The sequence below is a fragment of the Triturus cristatus genome, chromosome 4_2 (assembly GCF_964204655.1).
Source record: "Triturus cristatus chromosome 4_2, aTriCri1.1, whole genome shotgun sequence".
Lineage (NCBI taxonomy): Eukaryota > Metazoa > Chordata > Amphibia > Caudata > Salamandridae > Triturus > Triturus cristatus.
In genome coordinates, this window is record NC_140586.1 from 891,001,334 (window position 1) to 891,015,140 (window position 13,807).

The 13,807-nt window shown below is 45.6% G+C and overlaps 1 long non-coding RNA gene across 1 annotated transcript in view; it reads right to left on the bottom strand.

Moving 5' to 3' along the window:
• LOC146835361 (uncharacterized) overlaps positions 1-13,807 on the bottom strand; it is a 189,390-nt gene that overhangs the window by 819 nt on the left and 174,764 nt on the right. The window lies entirely within an intron of this gene.

Below are 13,807 nucleotides of genomic sequence, written 5' to 3' on the forward strand. Positions count from 1 at the left end.
CCTTCTCCCAGGCCATAAATGCGTAGGTTGTTGCGTCTACCGTGATTTTCAAAGTCTTCAACTTCTTTTTGAAGCGTAGAAACTTGAGTGTAGATGACAGACAGCAACACAGGTTTCTTTAGATGAGAGACAGCAACACAGGTTTCTTTAAAGGAGGATACATTGTGTTCAACTGATGAGACTCTAGCTTCCAATTGAGACCAATAATCCGTTAAGACTTGTAGTTTAGTATTAGTTTCTTCCATGAATGGCCGAAGAGCTCTAATTTCCTCCAATACTAACTCCATTGACACTGGTGAAGCCGATTTAGGCGGCGACGGAGTATCCTTTTTTAAGTTTTTGGTGTTGGATTTCCCTGAAGCTGCAGACAAGGGCTCCATTGTTGTATCGTGACTGTGAGGAGAAGAGGCCAGAGACTCTTCAAATTTAGAGAATTCAGAAAAAATCTTTGAGTTTTTTATAAAATTGTGTTTGGATTTGGAGAGAGAGGGGTGAAGTGCCCTCGTTCTACCCATATAACACAGTTATCGTGCTCCGCGCCAATGTTAGTATACAAGGGATCATACACAGCAAACAATGCGTGGAGCGTAAAATAGTAACTTCTAGAAAAACATAGGAGGCTCCTCTAGTCAAGACAGCCAATTGCAGCCAGTCATCATGCCATCAGCAAAGAACTGGTATGCCAGAGTTAAAAGTACACATCCAAAAACGGACGAGAGCTCCAAGTGGATGTGCTACTGCTTCTACCACCAATGTTGGAAGGAAAAAACAATATATGAGGCAGTACACCGAAAGAAAAAAAAAATGATCGCGTTGAGCTTGTCAAGGACAATCTCCCTTGACAAATAAGCTAATAGAGGAGAAGAGCAGTGGCATTAAGATAAAAAAGCACTGCAGTCTGAGGACATGCTGAGAGGAAAATGAGTGGCAGCCATAATTATTACAGCATACACTTAGGTGAAGATACTAAAACAATATCCAAAATGGTAGAAAACAGCAGTAAAATGCCACAGTGCCCCCTCAAAAAACTGCCAATCCACGTTTTTGGAGTAATGACAGTGGATGTATAAGCATTGGTGAGCAAAAAAAGAAACTACATCATTATTGTGAGGAGATGCGCTCGCGCGCGTATAAATTCGAAATGGTGGCTGCGCTGAGAGGAAAGCTGCTGAAGAAATCACTTCGGTAAGAAAGGCAATTAAAGTCCGCATTTGAAGTCAGCGGGGGTCCCAAAGCATGCACCAGGTCTTCATAGGTCCGTGCGCGTCTCCGTCCGAGCGGCAGCAGGTCTTGAAACGCCGAGTCTTCCCGGCGGACCGCGGAGCTTCACCTGGGTGCCGCCATTCACTCGGGCGCCAAGTCACGCCCCCCTGCGTCAGAATTTCTGACGCATCGGTCAATCCTTGCGCCATGGTGCGCCATATTGTAAATACGGCGCATCCATGGTGGCGCAAGGGTTTCTCAGGGTGGCGCAGGGAAAATGACGCATCTCTACAGATGCGTCACTTTCTTGTAAATCTGCCCCTGTGTTTCCGGAACTTAGCAGCCAGAGCATTTGTAACCCTCTGTGGTGCCTCGGATCAACTTACTTTCTTAGGGAGGTGGCTTATCTGTGCGGGGGAAGCGGCTGCCTGTAGTGTGTGCCTACACAGATGGTGAGAGCTCTATTGAATGTGACTTCACTCCTCGGGGATGGAGACCTCTGCAGTTGGTGACTTCACTGCACGGAGGGAATCGTCAGAGAGCACTGCACAGAGAGGAAGCTCTTGGGCTGCTATGTGCGACACAAGCATTTCTCTCTTCCTCTCAGTCCCCTCCTCCCTTCCCCTTGCTTTCTCTCCTTTTCTTCCGCTGCTCTTTATATTTATTTTCCTCTCTACTCTCTCCACTCTCTGTCAACCCTCTTTATGTATTCTTCCTGTCCCGAACTACTTCGAGTATTTCTTGTAATGTTGTTTGGAATTTCCCATCCTTCTTCTTTAAGACCCCTTTCCCCCCTTCAGTGGGCTACCTGCATAGGCACAGCACCTGGCCTTTCTTTCCTGGTTGGGCTTCCTTGCAGGTGGCTGTTTCCTCTTATGCCAGGGTCAGCTTTGTTCCTCCAAAACGGGCTTGTGTGCATGCAGTTCAGAATTGTATTCATTCATATATGTTCTTTTAAAGGGCATTAACCTGAAACGACAATTGCTGTGTATAACTGGTTTTCAAAACTTCGATGTTGTGATTTTAATTGGAATTGTCGTTGTGCTTTTGTTCTTTTGCTTCTTCGTTGACCCACACCCTGCGGCAATCTAGGCAAGCACCAGACACTCCCCTTCTCCCTTCTCTCTTCTCTCTCCTACTTTTTCTCTCTCCTTCACTTCCTCTCCTCCATTTCCCCAACTTTGTTCTTGTCTGAGCCCTCACCTCTTTCTCACTTGTGTTTCTTTTGCTTCTTTTTCTTTGTTTTCTCGCCATTTCTTCCTTTCCTTCCTTTTACTCCATTTCTGTCTCCTCTTTTCCTTTTTCTCTCCATGTACAACGTCTCTCCATTCTCACACTCTCTCTTCACTGTTTCCTGCCCGCCTCTGCCCCAAACTCCCTTTTCCCCCAAAAAATAAGTTGACTTACTGCTGACTGAATTATTGAGCCCAAGGCGGGGCGCGAGGGAGGCGTGGCTTAAATTGCTAGGACCTCCGCTTCACAGAAGGGTCACTGTCTTGGATCAGCCTTAAGTGTGACCGTACTTCTCCACTGGGGCCTCCTGCTTTGTTTAAAAAATAAATAAAAAATAATGCAGTTTTTGTAGGCCAGAGAGCCCACTAGATCCCATGTCTCGTGGCCCTTAAGGTTCACGAAGGCAGACTGACGCCTGCAGTTGTGGGGTTGCCTGGCAGGGGATCTCCATGGGAAGGAGGCATACAGCTGTCTCTTGGCCTGAGGTATATGAATGGAGTAGCTGCTTCAGAGGATTATTCCCTACGGTTGAGTTTTCTGAAATGGGATGAGTCTGTAAGTCTTTCAACAAACCTGTGTGAATTAGAATTATTTTGTCGGGTTTTCTGGCAGGATGGCCTGCAGGGAGCTGACAGAGCTTATTTTGGCAGTTCTGTCTTCTACTGGAATGAATCTTGTGTTCATCCAAAGTCGTTGATTCTCTGAGTCTCATCATTGCAGTGTTTGCAACTCTTTTGCCTCTTCTGTTTTTTAGGTCGAGCCTGGGCAGTGCATGCGCTGCTCTGTAAAGCATGATGCATTTGAGATGTCATCAGTGATGTCAACAGTGATGTCACTGACCATGTCATGAATGATGTAATATGTGACATCACCAGCAGTGGATTGCGGGCAAGTTATAGTGAGTACAACTAACTATAATGGAGGAATTTCAATAGTTTTGTACTAGTGAAATGTCCAGCTAACTATAACAGTCCTGAAACCTATGTTTTTTTCTGTGAATTTCTAAGGTTTTTTAAATGCTAATTCCTAACTATAACATGTCTGAAACCTCAGTTTTTTTCAGTGAATTTCGAAGGTTTTTTAAATGATAATTTTTATATGTAATTTTATACTGATTTTCTACAGTTGTTTAACTGTTTACTTGTACATATTTTATTTTTTAAATTACATTATATATTTTTAATATAAATGGAAATAAAAATGTTTTCTAAAATATTGAAACTGAAATATTGTGTTTTTTTTGTTGAATGTATAAGTGCAGAACTATAAGTGTGTTGGTTAGTTAGGATACTGCATGCATAGTGGATAGGGGTTTGAGGCAGTCAATGTGCTAATGCCTGGCTTTGCTGCATGAGTACTTGGATACTGACTGAATGATTAGAGTACTGCAAGGAGAGTGCCTGTGTGAATTTATAAGTGTTAGAATTACTTTTCAGGATCAGTACTGGGCTCAAAGATGGAGCACTGAGGTCTCTTCATGTTCACTGGAGTACTATTAAGCAGGAACAGGGGTGGGAGCACACCGCTTCACCTCCCAGCAAGGTTCGCCCCTGGCTTTGTGGTAAATTAAGTTTCGGTTACTTGCTTGCTTCAAGAGTGTTCGAGTGTTTCGCCACAGTTGGCGCAGATAGTGCTGATCTCTAGACACGTGTTTCTGGTTCTTTAACCGTCATCATTAGAGATTACAGTCCTTGAAATTTGGGGTTTGCTGAGTAGGCTGCCAACATCTTTCTCAGGTCAGGTACCTTTCACAGTCATGCGGGTGCGTCAGCCACAAGCTCGTCAGCTCAATGACTCATGGGAGTACTATTAAGCAGGAACAGGGGTAGGAGCACACCGCTTCACCTACCAGCAAGGTTCGCCCTTGACATTGTGGTAAATTCAGTTTCAGTTACTTCCTTGCTTCAAGAGTGTTCGAGTGTGTCGCCACAGTTGGCGCAGATAGTGCTGATCTCTAGACACGTGTTTCTGGTTCTTTAACCGTCATCAGTGGAGATTACAGTCTTTCAACTTTGATATTTGCTGAGTAGGCTGCAAACATCTTTCTCAGGTCAGGTACCTCTCACAGGCATGTGGGTGCTTCATCCACGAGCTCGTCAGCTCAATGACTCACGGGAGTACTATCAACAGGAACAGGGTTGGGAGCACACGGCTTCACCTCCCAACAAGTTCGCCCCTGGCATTGTGGTAAATGCAGTTTCAGTTACTTGCTTGCTTCAAGAGTGTTCGAGTGTTTCGCCACAGTTGGCGCAGATAGTGCTGATCTCTAGACATGTCTTTCTGGTTCTTTAACCGTCATCAGTAGAGATTACAGTCTTTGAAATTTGGGGTTTGCTGAGTAGGCTGCCAACATCTTTCTCAGGTCAGGTACCTCTCACAGGCATGCGGATGCTTCATCCATGAGCTCGTCAGCTCAATGACTCACAGGAGTACTATTAAACAGGAACAGGGGTGGGAGCACACCACTTCACCTCCCAGCAAGTTTCGCCCCTGGCATTGTGGTAAATGCAGTTTCGGTTACTTGCTGGCTTCAAGAGTGTTCGAGTGTTTCGCCACAATTGGCGCATATAGTGCTGATCTCTAGACACATGTTTCTGGTTCTTTAACCGTCATCAGGAGAGATTACAGTCTTTCAAATTTGGGGTTTGCTGAGTAGGCTGCCAACATCTTTCTCAGGTCAGGTACCTCTCACAGGCATGCAGGTGCTTCATCCTCCAGCTCGTCAGCTCAATGACTCATGGGAGTACTATTAAGCAGGAACAGGGGTGGGAGCACACCGCTTCACCTCCCAGCAAGGTTCACCCCTGGCATTGTGGTAAATGCAGTTTCAGTTACTTGCTTGCTTCAAGAGTGTTCGAGTGTTTCCCCACAGTTGGCGCAGATAGTGCTGATCTCTAGACACGTGTTTCTGCTTCTTTAACCATCATTTGTAGAGATTACAGTCTTTGAAATTTGGGGTTCGCTGAGTAGGCTGCCAACATCTTTGTCAGGTGAGGAACCTCTCACATGCATGCGGGTGCTTCATGCATGAGCTCGTCAGCTCAATGACTCATGGGAGTACTATTAAACAGGAACAGGGTTGGGAGCACACTGCTTCACCTCCCAGCAAGGTTCGCTCCTGGCATTGTGGTAAATGCAGTTTCAGTTACTTGCTTGCCTCAAGAGTGTTTAAGTGTTTCTCCACAGTTGGCGCAATTAGTGCTGATCTCTAGACACGTGTTTCTGGTTCTTTAACCGTCATCAGTAGAGATTACAGTTTTTCAAATGTGGAGTTTGCTGAGTAGGCTGCCAACATCTTTCTCAGGTCAGGTTCCTCTCACAGGCATGTGGGTGCTTCATCCACGAGCTCGTCAGCTCAATGACTCACAGGAGTACTATTAAACAGGAACAGGGGTGGGAGCACACCGCTTCACTTCCCAGCAAGGTTCGCCCCTGGCATTGTGGTAAATGCAGTTTCAGTTACTTGCTTGCTTCAAGAGTGTTCGAGTGTTTCGCCACAGTTGGCGCAGATAGTGCTGATCTCCAGACATGTCTTTCTGGTTCTTTAACCGTCATCAGTAGAGATTACAGTCTTTGAAATTTGGGGTTTGCTGAGTAGGCTGCCAACATCTTTCTCAGGTCAGGTACCTCTAACAGGCATGCATGTGCTTCATCCACGAGCTCGTCAGTTCAATGACTCACGCGAGTACTATTAAACAGGAACAGGGGTGGGAGCACACCGCGTCACCTCCCAGCAAGGGTCGCCCCTGGCATTGTGGTAAATGCAGTTTCGGTTGCAGTTTTCCGCGACAGGCAAGGGCCCAAACATTTTTTTGGATAGGCAATGTTGATGTCGCATCACTACGTTTTGGGCCCTTGCCTGTCGCGGGTACTTGGGCCTCCCACACAAGTGAGGCACCATTTTTACCGGGAGACCCAGGGGAACGCTGGGAGGTGGGAAATTTGAGTGAGCCCGGTGATGCCACAACTTTCCCACACAAAAATGTGTGAAAAAAGTGATTTTTTCAGCTAAAATGGAGGTTTGCAGGGGATTCTGGGTAAGAAAACGTTGGGGGATCCACGCAAGCCATACCTCCCTGGAAGCCCCTGGGTGTCTAGTTTTGAGATATGTATGGGTTTGGTAGGTTTCCTTAGATGGCCGCCGAGCACCGGGCCAAAAACCCAGGTGACCCCCCTTGCAAAACCAGGTGGTTTTGAGATAGGCAATTTTGATGTTACCTCACTACGTTTTGGGCCCTTGCCTGTCGCGGGTACTTGGGCCTCCCACACAAGTGAGGCACCATTTTTACCGGGAGACCCAGGGGAACGCTGGGAGGTGGGAAATTTGAGTGAGCCCGGTGATGTCACAACTTTCCCACACAAAAATGTGTGAAAAAAGTGAATTTTTTCAGCTAAAATTGAGGTTTGCAGGGGATTCTGGGTAAGGAAACTTTGGGGGATCCACGCAAGCCATACCTCCCTGGAAGCCCCCGGGAAATGTATGGGTTTGGTAGGTTTCCCTAGATGGCCGCCGAGCACCGGGCCAAAAACCCAGGTGACCCCCCTTGCAAAACCAGGTGGTTTTGACATTGTTTGTTTCTACAGCGTGAGAATTTCGGCACAATATTGCAAGGAAAATGTGACAGACATTTTGAGGTTTGCAGGACATTGTGGATAAAACAACTTTTTGGAATTCACAAGAGAGACATCACCATGAACTCCCGTGGGTTTACGACAATATCTACAGTTGGTGTGTTATTCTTACATGGAACATACACCTTGGCAGAGAAACAAAAAAGACAAAGATTCCTGCACAGCCATCTATTCCTCAAACGCACACACATACTGGTTGGATTTGGCACGAGGGCGAGTGAAGGTTCAGTATATTAAATTTTATTAACAAGAGATTTCACAAAAATGAAATGCACTGTCAATATTTAAATGGAGAAGAAACTGAACCAATGACTCGCAGCTCGTGAGCTGTAAAGCCACTGCAAGGCACCAACCGCTTTACAGGCCATTCACACACCTTTCATACGTGATACACACAAGACCATTCGCACCACCAGGCACAAAAACAACACATTACAAAATTCACAAAAGGGACAAGGTACACCCTGCTTCAGAAAGGCAAATATTACTGCACAGCCATCTAATCTTCAAGCACACACACATACTGGTTGGATTTGGCATGAGGGTGAGTGATGGTTCAGAATATACAGTTGTATTAGCAAGTGATTTCACAAAAATGAAATGAACTGTTAATAATTGAAAGGGCGAGAAACTGAACCATTGACTCACAGCTCGTGAGCTGTAAAGCCACGACAAGGCACCAACCTCTTTACAGGAAATTCATACACCTTTCATACGTGTGAGACATACAAAACCATTCACACCGCCAGCCGCGGGCCCATCACATAACAAAGCTCACACCAGCACACAGTGCCATTCAAGGGCCCATCACTTTCACACGCCCACATTCCTGACACAGCAACTACACAAGCTGATGGATTGCGTGGAGTGGCACTCAGCTAGCAGTGTGTGTAGTGACCAGCAGCAAGTCACTACTCACACACAGCCAGCCGAGCACCAGTCCATGCACACCGCTAGCTGAGCGCCAGTCCACGCACACCGCTAGATAAACACCAGTCCACGCACACCGCTAGCCAATCGCCAGTCCAGGCACACCGCCAGCCAATCGCCAGTCCAGGCACACCGGCAGCCAAGTACCAGTCCACGCACACCACCAGCCAAGCACCATTCCACGCACACCGCCAACCAAGTGCCAGTCCACACACACCGCCAACACATTTAGGATTTTTTTTAGACAAAAATAAAAACACAAACAAATCGCAAATAGATACAAATCTACAAACACAAAATCAGAAACTAAATACATTGCACTAACGCCAACCTTGAAACAGAATCAAATTTTTCAAAGAATACAGACCAGGCAGTTCACTTTACCATTCATGAATGCTCCCAAAAATTATTTTGCGTGTGGTACGCTCTAAAACAAGCAGGGACACACATCCCAGGTTTAGAAGGACAGTCGGGGCAGTACATACGAATCTCCTTCCGCGTACCTCTTCGCCAACAGACTCTGCATCTCCTAGTGGGAAAATCTTTTGCCGGTGTGGGAGGGATGAAATCAGGAAAGTGGTGATCTTTCAATCGAACCACATCCTCCACCACTCCAAATCTAGGAACACTTGCATGTTCCGCAACAACAAGGCTAGCTATCACAGAGTGCTGAAACTGAAGAAATGTCAAGTTTGACGCAGGAGAACACTCCTTGAACACAATAAAAGCATTGAAATTTGCTAATTCGAAGAAATGGTTGGCCAACTTCTTATACCAAACATAAGCCTTCCGAATAGCAGAGTAAGGTTCCAACCTCTGATCTACTCTGTCAACACCACCCATGTGCTTATTGTAGTCTAGAATGCACACAGGTTTGCGCACTTCAGCAACCTGACCCCAAACAGCCACAGGTGAAGTACTCTCATCATGGATGGTAGTCAGCATGTACACATCCCTCCTGTCCACAAATTTTACAGCTAGTAGTTCATCACTACACAAGGAACTGCACTGCCCCCTCTGAAGTTTTTTCCAAACAAGCTCTTTCGGATAACCTTTACGGTTAGAGCGGATTGTGCCACATGCAAAAGTGTCCACTTTATACAATTCCTTAAATAATTGCACAGCAGTATAGAAGTTATCAAGGTACAAATGGTGGCCTCTGTTAAACAGTCTTCTAGCAAGATCCCACTCAATTTTCTCTGAAACTCCAAAAGTGGACGGACAACCTGGGGGGTCAATAGTAGAATCTCTACCAGTGTACACACGAAAATTAAAAACATATCCTGTCCTACTCTCAGACAACATATACAGCTTAATTCCATAGTGTGCCCTCTTGCTAGGGATGTACTGCCTAAAAACCAAACGGCCCTTGAACAAGACCAAAGACTCATCAATAGATATTTCTTTCCCTGGAGTATAGATCTCAGAAAATCGATCTACAAAGTGATCAAGAACTGGCCGAATCTTAAAAAGACGGTCACAGTCAGGGTGATCTCGTGGCAATGCCATAGAATTATCAACAAAATGCAGCATACGTAGCAAAAGTAAATACCGATTACGAGACATAACTGCAGGAAATATGGCAGTTGCCAACAAGGGGCTAGTAGACCAATATGAAGCCAAGGTTGGCTTCCTTACCACACCCATCAATAAAGTCAAACCCCAAAACATCTTAATCTCTTCCAGATATGTGGGAGTCCACCGGGTAGCTCTAGACTGGGGCCTAAGTTTGTCGCTGTTGTCCCTCAAACACTGTTCAGCATACAAATTCGTCTGCTCAACAATCTCACCCAAAAATACATCATCCATAAACAACTGAAAAAACTGTATAGGCAAAAAGTGTTCACAATCCACTGTACACCCTGCATCACCGCTAAAGGCAGGCAACACCGGCTGCACCATGTTTGGATCAACCCAAAGTCCAGCACTTCCAGTAGGAAGCCTAGCAGCCTCAGACTGCAATCCAGATGCCTCTTGCACCATCGGCACAGCAGTTTCCTCCTCTAAGACAGGCACTTCATCCGCACTGAGAGTTGCTTCATCCACACCAAGAGTACCTTCATCTGCACTGAGAGTACCTTCATCATCCGATGATTCCATGTTGAGAGAAAACTCACTGCCAGAATCTTCCCCTCCCTCCTCTCCCTCAGACGCACTGTCAGTCTCATAATCTTGCTCAGAGGAAGATTCAAGAAGCATACCAACCAACTGTTGAGCAGTCATTCTACGGCTAGCCATATTGCTTACTAATAAAGGTAACTTGTCAAACAAGTCAACAACAACAAACACTTTGTAAAATAAGTAATAAACAAAAAGCGCGTTTATCAAAAACTCATATATACTCCAAAACAATACCACTCACTTGCCAGAGGCAGCTAAACTATTCACCACCACCTACTCTGTACAGACACAGGATGGATCAACAATATCCCACTAAAAAAGAAAGAGAAAAGCAATTACACATAAGACTATGCAAAACACATCGCAAAGAACTTCATGCTCAAACCACTAACTAAATATGCCACCATTATGACATCACTTACAAAAAAATTCATTCAGACATTACAATATTACTCATTTGGAGTAAATACAACAAAAAAACAATTCTTACCAAAACAATGCAACTACACAAAACTGCAGAACAACCACTGTCAAAACCGGAAACAGGAATCAAAAGCTTTAGACTAGAATAAAAAGGAGAAAAAAACTTTATTGTCACATATGCATATAATGTTCTAGACCACCACGTACTGCGCAAAATTTATTACTTGAACCTCCCACTTTGAAGAAGGAAAGATCGATGACCCAATCCTTTACAAGCAACGCGGCGAGAATCTGGAACTCAGCCTCAGCTCCGGACCACCCCCTCCCTCTTCCCAGTCCTTCAAAACTGACCTCAAAGTTCTCCTCCTGCAAAGACACTTCCAAACTTAATTCACACCCTCTCTATTGTCTGAAGGAAGTCTTTACATTATAGGAAATTATGTTCTCCAAATCTCCATGCCCGTAGAAGTGCCTTCCCAGTGTGTTCCTGTGTTTTGAGTGTCTGCCATTTATTGTACTTTTATACCTCTACTTGTACTTTGTACTCTTTTGTAACTTGCACACATGTCACTTTTCCTCTTGTAACGTATTGTTTGCTACCTCTTGTATTTTGTTTGCTTTTGATACATGCACAATTACCACCATTGCCTCATGTAACGTAACGTTTGCTCTTGTTTTCAGAGTGTCTGCCATTTATTGCAGTATTTTACCTCATGTGACATCCATCAGAGAGCTGCGTGAATAATTACCTGGTAATCCCCTCAGCACAATGCAAACATGCACATACATGACACTGTTCAGGGATCTATCATCTACAGCTGACATTAAATTACCATTCATCATGGTCCTGAGGATATTTAATATTGCCCCATCTTGCGCATTGACATCATTACGCTGTTGCCCTCACTCAGGCACCGACACCCTTCGTAGCGTTTCTTTCATACTCTGTACTGTAACATGTTACACGACCTTTTCCTGTCTCTCTGAGCAAAGTACATTCTGAGACCCGGCTCGAAGCAACTAATCCCCGAGATAACCATCTATTGACCCTTGGTGATCCTTCTCTGCCTCTTCAATTGTTTTACGAATCACCATCTGCAACACGCAAACACGTCCTGTTGTAAATTAATTTAACTAAGGAATGCCCATGCCACCTGACCTATAGGGTCAGCTAGAGAACACGACCCTAGGGAAGGAATTTCTATTACCCATTATCCTGTATCTTGTACAAAGAATGTTTTCTAGTGGATGATTTGTTCGTTTTATTGCACATTGAGGGGGTTGTTGCTTTAGGGGATTCAAGCGCTACAAAAGACTGTGAGCCACGGATTGAAGTGGCAGTCTCCTGAGAACCTACCACTGATGTACTTCTAGGACAACTGTACCTAGCTGCAGCTGATAAACTGAAGTTCCTATGCCAACAGAGTGTTCCGTGTCTCTGTACATTTGGAAGGCGAACTCAGAAGATTTCAGGCGTACCCTGCGCCGCCAGGCTTAACTCAGCCCGGTTCTTCAATTGGTGCCCTCTGTGAGGCTGCTTCAGAGGTCGTGGGTCCAGCCCGAGGATCGTGAAGAGCCCCGCAAGGAAATTCCGGAGGACGCGCACCACGTGATCGACCCCTGCATGTCGTAAGCGGACCGAAGGTCTTTACCGTGTGGCTTCTCCCTTCCAACGGCTGCGAAGACCTGCTGCCCTGACTGCTTCCACGCTTTGGCTCCCTTGGTGATTGGTATTCCGAGACATTAGACGGACCTCTGTTGGTGTAAGAAAACATCTGGTTAAGTTAAGTATAGTGGCCACTCCTTTGTCTTTGTTTTGTCTTTGTTCGACTTTTGCAAAAGCCGAAACCGAGGGGTGAGTGCAGTTTTTGTACCATAAAGTGACTAATTAACCCCTTTAAGTTTGTAAAGAAACTAGTGTGGTAGCGATGCCGGGTTTCAGTAAGTTTTGAAGATGGTTTTGTTGTAGTCGCGATAGGGATTCCCGACTGGAGGACTCTTGTCAAATTCCTCCGGCCGGAACTCCCACTTATGAAGTATATTCTAAGCATGGTATTGGCCCCATAGCCTTTAATGAGGCGTGGATTCGCTATACTAGGAAAAATGGTGTTTTACGATGGCCGCAGAATGGCAGTTTTGAGCCCAATATCTTAGATAATTTGGAGGACACTTTGTTTAAACGAAAAGCCCGACCGGCTATGTTTGACTCTTTTCGATTATGGCGTAAGGAGGCCCAACAGAAAGAAATATAACAAGCTAAAAGAGATAGGAGGGATATGTCTATTTTACAAGCTGCGCAACAGTTTAGAAATAATGAAACCGATCATGCGATTGAGGACTCAGATAGGCAACATCGTATGGTGGTAGATAAATGTTAGCCAGTGTTGCCAACTTCCCCTACGGAGAAAAATGTGGACCCTGAGAAGGATCCTTTAATGTCCCATCTGTTGAGATTACCCCCGCCCTGTGCGCAGGGGGCTAATGTACCTTTTGGATTACCTCCTGCCCCGGGAGCGAATGCACCTTTATTATTAGCACCTGCCCCACCTGTTCCACCTGTTGTTCCACCTGTCGCTCCGCAATCGGTTCCTGCACCCCCATCACAGCCTTCTCCGGTATTATCGAGCTCTCCCTTACCTTCGTCTCCCTTCGTACCTGTTACTCCCTCTTCTGCCCCGCCTAATATTCTGTCTCCTGTCCTAATGACGAATTCTCCCTCCGCTCAGAGGCGAATGATTGATACCGTTTCTGGTCTTTGTCCCCTCTCTTTGGGACACTTCAAATGACCCCTGTTCCTCCTCGTAGACAAACTCGCAGTCAGCTCCCAGGTCCAGAGGAACGGGAAGTGCTAGCTCTTCTTGCCCAAAGGTGGATCACGAATGGCCCCCAGTATAGTGTGCAAGATATTATGGTCACCTTTCAACAGTGGGAGGCACCAACGCCGAGATATGTTTTTGATACTATGTGTAACATTTTAGGTCAAGAGTGGGAGGATATGGGATTGGGACCAGCCCCTCAGGGCCTGCATGATGTTCAGGCCGAGTTTGATAAAGGGCTGATTGTGGGCGCAGAGGTTGAGGACGCGGTAAGAACGCTTGTCACATTTAGAATGATGTTTGCCTGCCGGTCTTTGCCAAAACGCGATTCCTCCGTCAGGCGAAAGTTAAAACACTATCCTATGAGAGAGGTTCCCCCAGTGTGGAGAGAGGAGGTTGCAGCTCAGGGTGCTAATCCTCTTATACCTGCCCACTTTCAACGTGTATGG